The sequence below is a fragment of the Solenopsis invicta genome, chromosome 3 (assembly GCF_016802725.1).
Source record: "Solenopsis invicta isolate M01_SB chromosome 3, UNIL_Sinv_3.0, whole genome shotgun sequence".
NCBI classification, from domain to species: Eukaryota; Metazoa; Arthropoda; class Insecta; order Hymenoptera; family Formicidae; genus Solenopsis; species Solenopsis invicta.
In genome coordinates, this window is record NC_052666.1 from 28,048,941 (window position 1) to 28,063,548 (window position 14,608).

Below are 14,608 nucleotides of genomic sequence, written 5' to 3' on the forward strand. Positions count from 1 at the left end.
AAGGTCCTAAAGTATTTAAAGATTTATATCGATCTATGGTTTAAAAAACACAATATTTAAAAGCTTTAGAAAAAGAGGGAATAAATCTAGCTAATGTTTCCTCTATTTTAAATACATCAGGCGCTAAAGGTCCTAAAGTATTTAAAGATTTATACGACCTGTGGTTTAAAAAACACAATATTTAAAATCTCCAGAAAAAGAGGGAATAAATCTAGCTAATGTTTACTCTATTTTAAATACATCAGGCGCTAAAGGTCCTAAAGTATTTAAAGATTTATACGATCTGTGGTTTAAAAAACACAATATTTAAAATCTCCAGAAAAAGAGGGAATAAATCTAGCTAATGTTTACTCTATTTTAAATACATCAGGCGCTAAAGGTCCTAAAGTATTTAAAGATTTATACGACCTGTGGTTTAAAAAATACAATATTTAAAATCTCTAGAAAAAGAGGGAATAAATCTAGCTAATGTTTACTCTATTTTAAATACATCAGGCGCTAAAGGTCCTAAAGTATTTAAAGATTTATACGATCTGTGGTTTAAAAAACACAATATTTAAAATCTCCAGAAAAAGAGGGAATAAATCTAGCTAATGTTTACTCTATTTTAAATACATCAGGCGCTAAAGGTCCTAAAGTATTTAAAGATTTATACGACCTGTGGTTTAAAAAACACAATATTTAAAATCTCTAGAAAAAGAGGGAATAAATCTAGCTAATGTTTCTTCTATTTTAAATACATCAGGCGCTAAAGAAAAAGAGAGAATAAATCTAGCTAATGTTTCTTCTATTTTAAATACAAACCACAGTTCGTATAAATCTTTGAATAGTTTAGGATCTTCAGCGCCTGATGTATTTAAAATAGAGGAAACATTAGCTAGATTTATTCCCTCTTTTTCTAGAGATTTTGAATATTGTGTTTTATGTCCTTCGTTATTAAACCACAGATCATATAGGTCTTTGAATGCTTAAAAGCTTTAGCGCCCGATCTATTTAAAATACTGGACACATTAGTTAAATTTATTCTTTTTCTTCTCAGAACTGTTAAATATTTTAATCCTTCCCCTCTAATTAAAAATTTAAGAATTTGTTAAATTCAGATGCTTAAGCACTGCGAACAACACATCTAGTAAATTTAATTTTATTATTATTATGTTTACTTTGAGCTGTTTGGTAACTGGATTTATTATTTTTTATTTCTTCAAGAATCTTCTCCATTATTTCTTGTGTAATAGGGCCGAATTCATAGGACTCTATCCGACGTAACGCTAATTCATGTAATTCTTCATAGCTGTATGCGTAATTGTGTAACTGAGTTATCTTATTTCTAATAAGAGTATTTAATTTTTTCTTATCTGGCTGATTAACCGCAAATATCAATTTATCTAAAAACTTTTCTTTTTTTTCTCTTTCATTTTCATTAGAAAGTTGTCCCTCATCTTTTTCTTTTTGCAGGAAAGATGGCAACACTAACATCTTTATAATCTTCTCTCGTGTTATATCTTCCGAGAATTGATAAATATCATTTTTGTTCATAGGGGAACAATATCTTAAAACTCTATATTTCTTAAAACTCTATATTCCTCACAAATATTAACGCTATCAAATTTTGAAAGACAGGTATCATTAGATATCCTTATTTTTAACCTCTTTTCTTTTGTCAGATCTAAGTTTGCGTTAGTGTACAAAATTAAATATTCTATATTCTCACTAAAGTTTTCAACAAATAGTGTAAAATATTTATTAATACAGAACATATTTTCTTTCTCTGAGAAGGAGAACAACTGACTACTGTCTATATTAATATCTGCGTTATGAACATATAGATAAGAAATTCTGTTTTGATGGTAGATAGCAATGCTGTTATCATTATTTCCAAAGTTTATGGAAAATACATTTTTATGCACAAATGTATCATGAAGGAAGCTCATTAATAAATTAAACTGATATATAATTCCGGATACATCGATTCCACGTTTTACATACTGGTCTGAAGTTTTTAAGTCACATAATATTCTTTCTTGCAATGCTACATAATCATTTTGATCTTTACCATTTTTTTTCATTTCAATTTTTACAATGCTGCTCAGTTTTTCTCTATTGGGCTGTTTAACTGCAAATACTATTTTATCTAAACATGCTGCTTTTATTCTTTTATCAAATTCCTGAGTAAGTTTTCTTTTTTGTACTACTTTGTTTGTAGAAGGCAAAAATTCCAACTGTTTTAAAAGCTTCTCTCTTGTTTTATCTAGTGAAAACCGATAAAAACCATCCTCTTGTGTATCATCATTTGTAAATAAAAAATCTTTTAAAATGTCACATTCTCCAATTTGTACGTTATCAAATTTAAAAAAATAAAAAGTTTTAGATCGTCCTATTTTGAATGTTTTCTCTTTTGTAAGATTCAATTTTGAATTAGTATAAATAATGAGATATTCTACATCTGTTAATAAATTATCTGTTTTCAATATGCGTTTAACAAAAACATTAAAATAACTATTAAGTAAAGAGTTGCGTTTAGAAAATAATTTGCCATAGCTAATACTACTTTCTGTATAGTATTCATCTACATATTCAATTCGTATATGAATTGACTTCTTTTCATGACGAATAACAAATTATTACATTATTAAATTTATCAATTTCAGAATCTTCAAACATTAATGATAATAAAGGATATTTATGTTCACGTAAACTTTCTAAGCGAGCAAAGTACTGACAAGTCTAATTGATACATAAGTTTGATCAAGTGATTAGAAGTTGATGTCTGTGGTGTTGAGTATGATGATCTGTACAAAATTTATCTTGTCTAGATTCATCTTGTAAATCGCTAAGAAATTCTAAATTTTCTCTTTTACTTGAATCTATGCGTATTAATTCTATGCGCAGTCTCTTTAATACTATATCATTTTTGTCTGTAAGAGAACATTTCCTTTTTCTAGTGTTTACACTCATTTTACAATTTTTTTTTCTTAAACTCTTTTCTTAAATGACACTTTTATTGTTATTTTATTATTTGTATGAAGCACTTCTAATAGCTTGCAATAGATTATACAAATTTTCTATTTAATATAAATGTCTCAAGAGTTGTTTTCATTATCGCTTTGTTTACCGCATAATAATAGAAACAGTTAACAAAGCACATAAACTTTTACTGCCCGTGTGTATCACGTATTATATTTATAGATACAATACATGTGTTTAGACATATACGCATCCATTTATAAAATATATATATGTATTCTATCCCGGCTGAATAATCATGTCTTGCGTCTTGTCTTCTTTTGTTTATTTTCTTTTGTTCTTCTTTTTCCTTCTTCTTCCTTTCAGCTCAAAATACCTTTAAAAAAATTTTTTTTAATTAACAATAATTAACAACAATTAATAATTAAGAAAAATCTTCCAATGATGTCTTCCGATGTCGAATTCTTTGAACAAGTAGAAAAACAAATTATTTTAGGTAGAATTTTTTGTATTTCAACATAATCTCCTTTTAGCTTGATACATTTTTTCCAGCGTTTCTCTAACTTTTTTAAGCAGTCTAAAAAATAGGATTTCGGAAGGGTCTCAAAATAGGTATCTGGGCGATGACCTCGTTCGGCGTGAATCGTTTTCCGAGTCATCGTTTTCCATATTCACCAGATTTAGCACCCAGTGACTTTTTTTATTTCCAAACTTGAAAAAAGGCTCAGCGGAAAACGATTCACGTCAAACGAGAAGATCATCGGCCAAACAAATGCCTTTTTTGAGAACCTTAGAAAATCATATTTTTGACTTCAAAAAGTTAAAGAAGCGCTGGAAAAAGTGTATCGAGCTAAAAGGAGATTATGTTGAAGAATGACAAAAAAATCTTCTCAAAATAATTTGTTTTTCTATCTTTTTTTAGACCGCCGGAAAATTTAAATAAAATTTCTTTGGAATAACTCATCTAAACACTCAAAAATGTGTACAGGAGGTTCAATACGTATCCCCTCCCCTCTCCACCGCGTATACAAATAAAAAACAACAAATAAAAACAAAAAATGCAGCCACATTGTCTGTTCTACGTCCTCGTCATTGGCTCTGGATATAATACTAACGGAGTCATAAAGCTCATGCAATTTTAGCGCATGGGCATAAGAATCGAATATTTGCAAAAATTAACTTCGCTATCATATTCAGTGACTCCAAAATATTAAAACCTACGAAAACGACCTTTTTGGCCAAATTTTAAATTTTAAATTTTTTCCTTACCGATAGTCGCCGAAAGTCTAAATATAGACGCTACGGCAGATTTCCCATTACATTAGGTTATATCCAAGATATAAGTACAATGTTTTGAGAACTTTTTAAGGGAAAATTACAATAGATCCAATGCCGGCGGTCTAAAGGTTAAAGACTTACTGAACGACCTCGTACCAAAAATCCAACGATCCCAATCTATTTGATTTTCTGAAACAAACATTGCCAAGAAACTCAAAAGTGTTTGATTCTGTCGCTCAGCCTGCCCATTAGCATGAGGATAAAATTGAGTAGTTAGAATCTTTTTTATTCCCAATAAACGAGATAATTCCTAAAATAACCGAAATTCAAAATTATCTTACCTTGATCAGTATGAATTTACAAAGGAACGCCAAATCTAGAAATCACCTGATTCACAAAAATTTCTGCTATTGTTGCATTTTTTGTATCTATTCCATTTGTATCTATTGCATTTTTTGTATCTATTCCTTCCAAGATGTAACATCTTTCCTCATATTACTGTGACACGAGTTTTGGTGCCTAGAGCAAATCAAGTCATGTTGATTTTTCGAAGCTCTTGTCTCGGCACATGCTCCTTGAGGTTGTTTATTATGTTACGAGGATAGAGGATGTACATCGCGGCTCATCACAATTTCTAATTTTTTGACTTTTATACTGAGGATGACCGACATTAAAGGTCGAAACGTTTATCATTGGATTTATGCTGTTATTTATTTATTCGTACCTGACATCTTGCGTGGCTCTCAAGCTCATTTTTCCTCATCATTAATTCTGCTATTGTATTTGTCTTAATGAAGATTTTTAATCTACAGATGTTTGATTATCGTTGGAACCAGAATTATTAAAATCAAGGTATTTTTAAAATAATTATTATATAAGTAAAAATGAACTTTAAAAAATTATTAAAAATTTTGAAAGTTTAAGGTAAAAAAAGAACAGTAATATAATTAAATTTCGCTGGTTCTAACGATAAAGAGAAGTATTTCGAATATATCCCAAGTAGAGAAAAATATTGAAAAAATGTTTTTGAAATTAGAAAATGTTTTCAAAAACGTTAAAAATAATGGGTAGTCTTTTTTTTCATTAAAAAAAAGAAACGTTTATTTCAACTTAAAAAAAAAAACTTTTTTTAAATGTTATAAAAACATTTTTTAATGATTTGAAGAGAATATTTATTAAACGGTAAAGGAACGTTTATTTAATGTTTGCAGAAAATGTTTTTTAAATATTAAAATAATCAGAAAAAAACTTTTTAAATGTTTTTACAATTATTTCAAAAATGTTTATTTTAACGTTAAAAAAATGTTTTCTTAAAATTATATAAAGAAAAAATAAAAATGTTTTCTAAATAAAAAAAGATTTTTTTCTCTGTGAAATATATTATGGTAGAATTTTATTATATTTTAATTGTGGAAGTGTCAGCTTTGAAGAGGTTTTTCTCGGGAATTTTTTTTTCGGAAATTCCCAAGCGGCTACCCGTCCAAGTCGTTACTCCGGTGAAGTTGCTTAAACCTCTGTGATCGCTGCGAACTGATCCCTCGTGATGAAATACTACGAACACTTTGTGCTGATACGTGTATACTGTATAACTGATAAATCAAATCAATATGTGTTATCGAAAAAATAAAACACATGTACAAAATTTAAAGCATATTATTCATATAATCATACTTACAATTCTTTACTGATTTTCTCGAATAAGTAGCATCTAGAATAACTCTTCTATTATTTGTTTAAATAAGAATACAACTAAAAAAAAATCAGTATGGCACAATAATTGAATTAAATATGAAAAAATTCTTATCATTTTATTTTAAATCATTATTCCAAATAATTATATAAAATAAATATGTAAAAACTGAAACGTTTTTTTAAATGGATTTAAAAATACATACTAATTGAAAACTGAATAATTTAAATATTAAATAAACATAATTTTACAAATAAAAAATAAATATAAATTATTATTAAATAAATATTAAATAAAAATTTATAAAATGTTTACTGAAATAATTTTTTTACACGAGTGCTTCATAGAAAATAAATATTTATAAAATATTAAATAAATGTTAGAAAAATATTTACCAAAAATCTTTTACTAAATAAATAATTAATAAAAAATAAATAATTTACATAATAATAAATAAACTTATAAAAATTCATTGAACTTGAGGAAAGTATAAAAAAATCACACAAACAATATAAGCACGAAGACCTAGCTGCGATCGTAAAAGGCATTCTTGTTCAATTTGTAGTTATAAACAATGTTAACTAAAATTATTTTGTCAAATAAATAATTAATAAAGATGAAATATTGAAAAATATTATACAAACGTTACGCAAATGTTTACTGACAACAAAATCATTTTGTCTAATTTATAATTAATAACAAATATTTACATAATATAAAATAAATGTTAAAAAAATGTTTTTTAAAATAAATTTTTTAAATAAATAATTAATAACAAATAAATATTTATAAAACGTTAAATGAACGTTTGATAATGTAAAAATGTTAACTGAAATTATTTTTTGAAATGAATAATTTATGAAAATTAAATGTTTAAATAATATCAAGTAAACGTTTTAAAAACGTTTTTCAGAAATCATTATTTTTAATAAATATTCAATGAAAAAAAATGTTAAATGTTCAATAAATATTTTTTCCCGAAAAAGTTGTGGAAATAAATTTTAATGAAAAACAAACATTTAAAAAATATTTAAAAAATATTGCTTGCTGCTTAGGGCCGTTGTTTATCTTTTCTTTGATACTTTCCTTAAAATTTTTTTTTCTGTTGGCGATTTACACAAGAACGGTTAAATTTTGTACCTTTTCGGTCTATCTTTACGTTCGTATGAAATTCAATCAAACAGTAAACATTAAACACGAGTAATCCTTTACAGACATTACACAAACACACACACACACACATACACACACACACACACACACCCATCTTCATATTGCAATAGTGCAAAGATCTTCCTGTGACGCTTGTGGCGATGAGTAGAAGCATTGTTAGTCAGATACTTTGAAATAAAGTGTAACTTATTATAATGGAAAATAATGAAATAAAATGAAAAAGAAATACTATGTAAAAATTTTTACCGCTTCGAATAAAATGTTATAACTTCCGTAATTTTTTAAATGTTTTGATAAAAATTTAAAGATAGATTATTAAAAATATGTACTTTCATAACATGCAATAAAAAAAATCAAATTTTTTGACCCTCCAAGGGTCCTGCTTTTTTAATTTAAATTCAATATTTTCGTAAGAATCTAAAGCGGAATTTAAATTAGTTAACGATTGGCTTTGTGTTTGTCGAAGCTGCTCTTCCTGCAGACACTGAAAAAATTCCTTATTCTGCCGAAGACATTCAAGAGGTTCGTCCTCATGCCTATCTACACTTCTACTTCATTAAGCTAGGTATACACCAGCAAACCAACACCGAACGAACAATTGCAAACGTACTTGTAAACGTTGATATCGCGCACAAATTCTCTTTGATGTATGTATCGCCTCGTAAGCAAATCAAGTCAAATGCAAATCAAACGTTCTATTCGCATTTACTTTAACGTATATATCTACTAAATGATAACAACGAACATTCGCTGTTTGTTTGCTAAGTCTGTATCCAGCTTTATACAAAGCTCCATCATCGAACGTAGTAATCCCTGCCGCAAATTTACTTTAGAACAATACCTGTTTCAAAAAACACATTCAGAACTATAGAAATGTCTATAGTTCTGAATGTGTTTTTTGAAACAGGTATTGCATATACGGAATGGGGTTCTCCTTATATGACTTTTATAATTTTTAATAAGGTAATGAACATACGTATTACCTTATTAAAAATTATAAAAGTCGTATAAGAAGAACCCCATTCCGTATATGCAATATCTGTTTCAAAAAACACATTCAGATCTATAGACATTTCTACAGTATTCTAAAATAAATTTGCGGCACGGGACGCCTACAGTACCCTTCGTCTCGGCAGCCTCTGTCGCCAGTTCGACATCTACCGACAACCGCAAGCTCGATCTTTCGACCACTTCCGGAGAACGTACAACGTTTCCCGACGAGCGCGTGCTCATTCCCTTTCGAGGAGTATGCACAAAAGTCATAATTTACTGCTTGTACGTTTGTTTTTGTAAAGAAAACTCGTTTTGCTCGTCCTATCTCGGACGAGCCCCCAAATGTTGCGCTCAAACGTGCACGCTTCTCCGTGTCAAACTTATAGCGAATTTAGTTGGACATATTAGTGCGCATTGGTGCACATTAAAACCGCCGTACACTAATCGACAAACGATATGTATTAATATAAATATATAAACTGATTAAGTTGTGAAATACTCAATCAATATTTTATTATGCTATTTGGTAAAATATATATTTTATCATTCAAGATACTTATATTTTATTTTTAAATGAGATCAGATCAGTGTACAGCGGCTTTAATATGCACCAGTGCGCACTAGTGCAGTTCAACTAAATTTGAAATTAGTTTTGCACTCAAACTTTTACGGTATTCTCACGGCGAAAGAAAAGACACTTCTTAAAAACATTAATCTTCATTGAGGAACCATTACAAGAAAATATTATCTCTATTAAACTGGACCCCCCCCCCCCCATCATCGAAAATTAAGTTCTTATCTAGTCAAAAATTTAGTGCTATTTAGATATTAATTTAGTACCACAGTCCGAATTTTGGTGCTCAAACCGTTTAACAGGAAATTTGGTAAAAAGTGGAGGTTCAGTTTGACATTAAGCTGGACCTCCTTATAACAAAAAAGTAGACATATATAATGATCACAAACACGAAACAAGTGCATTAGAATTTAGTGCTAATTTAGTGCTTAAAGAAACCATTAAAATAAATAAAAAACATAGATACTTGTTTATCACTATATACCCAGTGCGACCTAGGAAAACAATACTTACAGACTTTCATGTTCGTATATTTTCAGTACTAAAATAACATAGAAAATACAAATAATCGTAATATAACAGGATTCAAAGTTGACATCAAGCTGGATGTCAACCCTCCCCCTTTTTACCAAAGTTTCTGTTAAACGGTTTGAGCACCAATATTCGAACTGTGGTACAAAATTAGCGCCTAAATAAATTTTTGACTAGATAAGAACTTGATTTTCGATGGTCTGCGGCCAGCTTAGTAGAGGCTTGAGAGTGAGAGAGACAGATGAATAAAATGTGATGGGTACCTTTTGCTCAGATGTTGCCGGAAGCTCGTCGTTAAAGTCGCGCTCCGATGTAGAGTTCTCTGCTAATCTGACCGTTAAGCAAAATCTTCGTGCTGAAATAATGCTTCATATTTCAATTCATATCAAACTGCGCATCGTTATTTTTGATTTTGGTTAACACTAGAACGATGGCCGCGGTTAAAATGATCGTTTCAGTTTTTCGTATTAACTTCATAATCTATTGCTTGTAGAATCTTGTAATTTTGTGATTGTGCATGAAGTTTACTTATATAAAAGTTGAAAAAGGGAACTAATTAACATGATTTTTCCAATCGCGTGTTTTTCGTGAGAAATTGTACCGTAGTTCTAGTGTTAACGAGTTGTTTCAACAATCGACTATCTGATTTCTACAATGAACGATTTGAGAGTGAGAGAGACAGAGGAATGAAATGCGGGTACCTTTTGTTCAGATGTTGCCGGAAACTCATCGTTAAAAGGAGCCACGCTTTGACTAATCTGGCCGTTAAGTCGTAGCAATTAAATCTTCACTTCTTTGACTTATTTTCAGCAGGTTTGGGTAGTAACTAGTTAAAAAGTTAAAAGTTAAACAAAAAGTTAAAAAATCAATAACTTTTAACTTAATTTAAATAATTTTAAATGCATTAATTTTTAACTTTAATTAGCCACTTTTAAACATTAATTTATTCACTTTTTTCTACGTTAATTTTTATATTTGTATAAATGATAGTATAATGCATCGGTACCATCCTCAGCACATGTAGAACGAATATTTAGTAGCAGGTGATTTACTATTGGTACGAATATTGATTAACTTACGAGGAAAGTTAACTGATCATTTTGAAATAATGCTCTTATTAATATTTAATAATTACTTTAATAATGATAATTTTATTTAATAGGATTGTATTTTATCATCATATATAAGGTTATATTTTACATTATATACACTGAGAAAAAAATTTACTAAAAAAAAAATTTTCTTTAATTTTAGTAAACCATGTGTTTGTATAGTACTGTGAGCGCATTTTTTCAAAATAAGGTAATTAATTTAAAGAACGCAATTTTTCTTTTTAATAAATTATTCACTAATTACCAAATTTATTTTATGGAATACAGTAAATGTTTATTGAAATATAAATTTTCTTTTTATAAATTAGTAATTTTCAATTAATTTAAGAAAATAATTTTTATATTTAAAAAATGATTCATTATAAGAAATAGTTTCTTCAATACAGTCAATATTCATTAGATTTGAATAAACAATTTTGCAATGTAAAAAATTTACAATTTATATCTTTATTATAAAAGTAACAAAATATTTACTTGAATTTAATAAACATTTATATAAGCAACAAAATATTTACTTGAATTCAATAAACATTTATAAAAGTAACAAAATATTTACTTGAATTTAATTAAACATTGAACTTTCTTTTAATTTTTGGGTAGAATTTTGAAAAGGTGAACCCGCCGATTTGATTGCCAATTGGTATACTACTGTATTTTGATGCGCTGATTACAAATATGATAATAAAAATCACCAAGAAAGTCATCTTCAAGGTAAAAAGTTAAAAAAACTTGAAAAATATCGATTCTTTAATATTATTTTGATAAATTATTTTGATAATTATAATGTGGTGGTGGTACCCCCACTACATGAATTTAGCACAGACTCGAACTATCTTTATCGACGGAGTCACAAAATGGATGTAATTTTAGTTCATATTCCGACCAGAATGGATGTGCGTCGTTAGTGCGTCGGAAATTTTAGCGTTATAAGAAAAAGGCCGGCGTGGGCTGTGTTCCGATATAACTGCCAGTACTGGCAGTGATGAAAAAACCATTCCGTTATTGGTACGCAGCGCACTGCGACAGCATCTAGTAACATCAATGACGTCATGAATGGTAGCCATATTGCCACTGTGACTACTGCAGCTTCCAAGGTGAGGTAGCTACAGTGCAATATGGCTACTGCAATGCTGTTCCGTAATACGATGCTATAGCAGTGCTGGCAGTAATGCAGTAATATTGGAACAGTTGTGAGAGTGTACTGTCATGACGTCACATTTACTGCACTGCCAGTAAAAACGGAACACAGCCGTGGCCGCTCTCAAGTTCCTCTCTGATACACAAGCGGTCATTAATGCCTTCCTTAAGAAGATTAGGCGTGTTCCAAACACGCATCGCATCTAGGTATTCATCATGCATGATTGTTAAATCTGACTTGCCAGATTGGTCAGATTTAACAATCACGTATGATGAAAACCTAGATGCAATGGATGTGTCTGGAACGTGCTTAACCTCCTTAGGGAAGGCATTAATGACCGCTTGTGTACAAGAAATTTTCTGGTGCTCGAAGGGGCTGCGCGTCAAGGGGGCGGCGCGCGCGATGCTTCCCGGTGGTTGCGAGAGCCATGCAATGAGTAAAAAAACACAGGAGGGACTACATCGGTAGTGGGGGTAACCTAAATGGACGACGGATGCACGTCATGGATCCATCTTGGAGTGCGTTCATATTCCCCACCCGGGTTCACCCCGATGTCGTTTTATCTTTTATAGCGTTTTTCATTGGGAAAACCAGTGCGCACTGAATGTGCACTTGCTGCAGGTAATTGGGCGTTTCCGTTGGCACCGTCATCGCGCGAACCGAAACGTCCAATTGCCAGCGGCGAGTGCACACTCAGTGCGCACTAGTTTTCCCAATGAAAAACGCTATTAGCGTTTTCGATTGGGATGCACTGGCTGCACTCAATGTCAGGCGCGTGTTCGATTGGCAGTGCCAATGCGCACTTGGCTAGTGTCACGTGTTCGTTTGAACGCACGACACTCGCATAGTGCGCACTCAGTGCGCACTAAGTGGCTCGAGATATTTTGACCGTGCCAGTTCAGTGCACTGGATGCATGCAAGCATCAATGCATTATTGTAACCAATAACGAAGTTTCAAATTTGAAAAAATGAGCAATTTGGATTTGGATCTTTTTAATATTTTGGAGACATTTTTGAAATCTTCTTCTAGTTCAAGCGAGGAAGAAGAAATAATTGCAATCTTCCGAACTAGAAGAATGATTCCAAAAACTGTAAATTATGTAGCATGTGTAAAAAAAATGGATAATGACACCGTAAGTGTTATATCTTTTATACAAGTACATCAATTTTATATCTTTTTTAAAATATAATTAATTACTTGATGTAATATAATAACATTTTTTTAATGATTATATACTATTTAATTACATATAGTAAAAATCATTACTTACTGAGCACGAGATTACTTTTTCGAGGTTACTTTTTTTCTTTTTCGCGTAATTTATTATAATTAACTCAAGTGACACTTGCACTGAAAATTTGGGCGTGTTCTTTTGCATTTACACTATTCAATGCAATTCATGGAACTTGTCCAGTGTTGGCGTGAACTGAGTGCGCACTGGTGCGCACTAACTTTTTCCCAATCGAAAACGCTATTGTTTACCGAATGTTAAATAAGGATGGAATGATGCCTAGGTGCATCCTGGTGAGGAATCTGAACGCAGCTTTGAGCGTCCACTTTTTGTGACGACATTAGAAAGAGAGAAAAAGCTTGTGAGAAAAAGAGCTACAATGTCAAGCCAATTGGCGTGGCATTGTAAAATGGCTCCTTAAACAGCCATTTTAAGCGTCCACTTTGGCTACGTTCCGTTTCACGCATAATGCGCATGGCCCATCCTTGTAATTCCTCAAATGTTAAACAAGGACAAAATGATACATCATGCGTATCATGCGTGAAACGGAACATTGGCCTAGTTTACACCGAGTACTTGATACGCGTACTAACTCGTAACTTTCTATTAAATTATCTTACTTTCGACGATGCGTGTATACATGATACATATATTTAATTATCTCAATTCATATTGTACCAGCTTAGTATACTATTCTTTAAATTTATTGCCGAAATTAATATAATTTAATAGAAAATTACTAGGTAGTACGTGTATCAAGTACTCGGTGTAAACTAGGCTATAGCCTTTATATAGCTACTTCCGTCTCCAATCGTTGCGCCAAATGCTCCCTCCTGTGTCTTTTTACTCATTGGAGCCATGCGACGCGAGGATCGCATGTGCTAGGGCCGTATTGTGATTTATTCCGATTTCGCGTCTTATTCTATTCGCACAATGTTTATTAGAAATTTAGCCATGGCGATTTATGATTAAGTTTAGTATACTGAATAACTGTGTGATCGTGAAATTAAAGTTGAGTATTATTTCAGCATGGTTTCGAATCTATTTGATTAGTCGAAAGGCGTTTCTGAATTTAGTTTTAATTGCTTCTACCGTTTAATTTTAAGACGGATGATGTGAGAAAAAGAAAATTTTTGTCCGCTAGACGTAACAACGTAACTAAATTAATTTTATGTGTCGTTAACTTTAATCTAATTTAGTTAAAAAAAATTTATTAACTTACCCAATCCTGATTTTCAGAAAATCTCTCCTACTTCCGGGATTTTATTTTCTAAGATGATCCGAACGTCTGAGTTCCCGTCCCAATGGTCCCAATAGATGCACAGTTTACTAATAAGCAACTTGATTGCAACTTAATAAGCAACCTAACCTAACCGCTTTGGAACGTGAGTTAGTTTTAACTACAGAACATATACTATGAGAAATGAAAGCTCTGTACTTAACATGGGAAACAAAAAATTACTGCCATCTGGTAGTGAAGTGGGAAATTAAATGGATTGTAGAAGGGGGGTCAAGGGAGTCTTCAGAAAAGAGAATAGAAGAAGCTTATTTATGCAGACAATAACCATTAACTTATGCCGGAACCGGTAAAGTTCATTATTAGGATTTCAATGCTTCTGTTTACCGAGGTCTCAATAAACAGTAGCCTTGAAATTCTAGTATTGAACTTTACCAGATCCTGCATAAGTTAAATGTTATTGCCTGCATAAACCATCCGTTACTCTGCATTAGGCCTGTTCGTGTTGCTGCCCTTTTTGAATTAATTTCTTTGTCGCCTCTCTTTTTCTTACAATCGAATATATATTTATCTCATCTCGAGTGCAAACATTTTTGGGGATTTCAAGCAACTCGAACAGACCTATTGTTGGTGGTTGGAGAGACCAGTTCATCAATGCTATCACACGAAAATCGAGTGAGCAGATG

The 14,608-nt window shown here is 31.0% G+C and overlaps 1 long non-coding RNA gene across 3 annotated transcripts; it reads right to left on the minus strand.

Moving 5' to 3' along the window:
- Positions 1 to 1,284: 1,284 nt before the first annotated feature.
- LOC113005932 lies at positions 1,285 to 14,405 on the minus strand. Of its 3 annotated transcripts, none has more exons than XR_005574406.1 (4): positions 13,908 to 14,405; positions 9,905 to 10,029; positions 9,467 to 9,558; positions 1,285 to 3,340 (listed from the first exon to the last, which is right to left on the minus strand). It is a non-coding gene; the product is annotated as an uncharacterized LOC113005932 (long non-coding RNA). The 3 variants fall into 3 exon arrangements; XR_005574407.1 differs by lacking the exon at positions 1,285 to 3,340 and adding an exon at positions 6,897 to 7,589; XR_005574405.1 differs by lacking the exon at positions 1,285 to 3,340 and having other exon boundaries at positions 8,582 to 9,558.
- Positions 14,406 to 14,608: the final 203 nt, after the last annotated feature.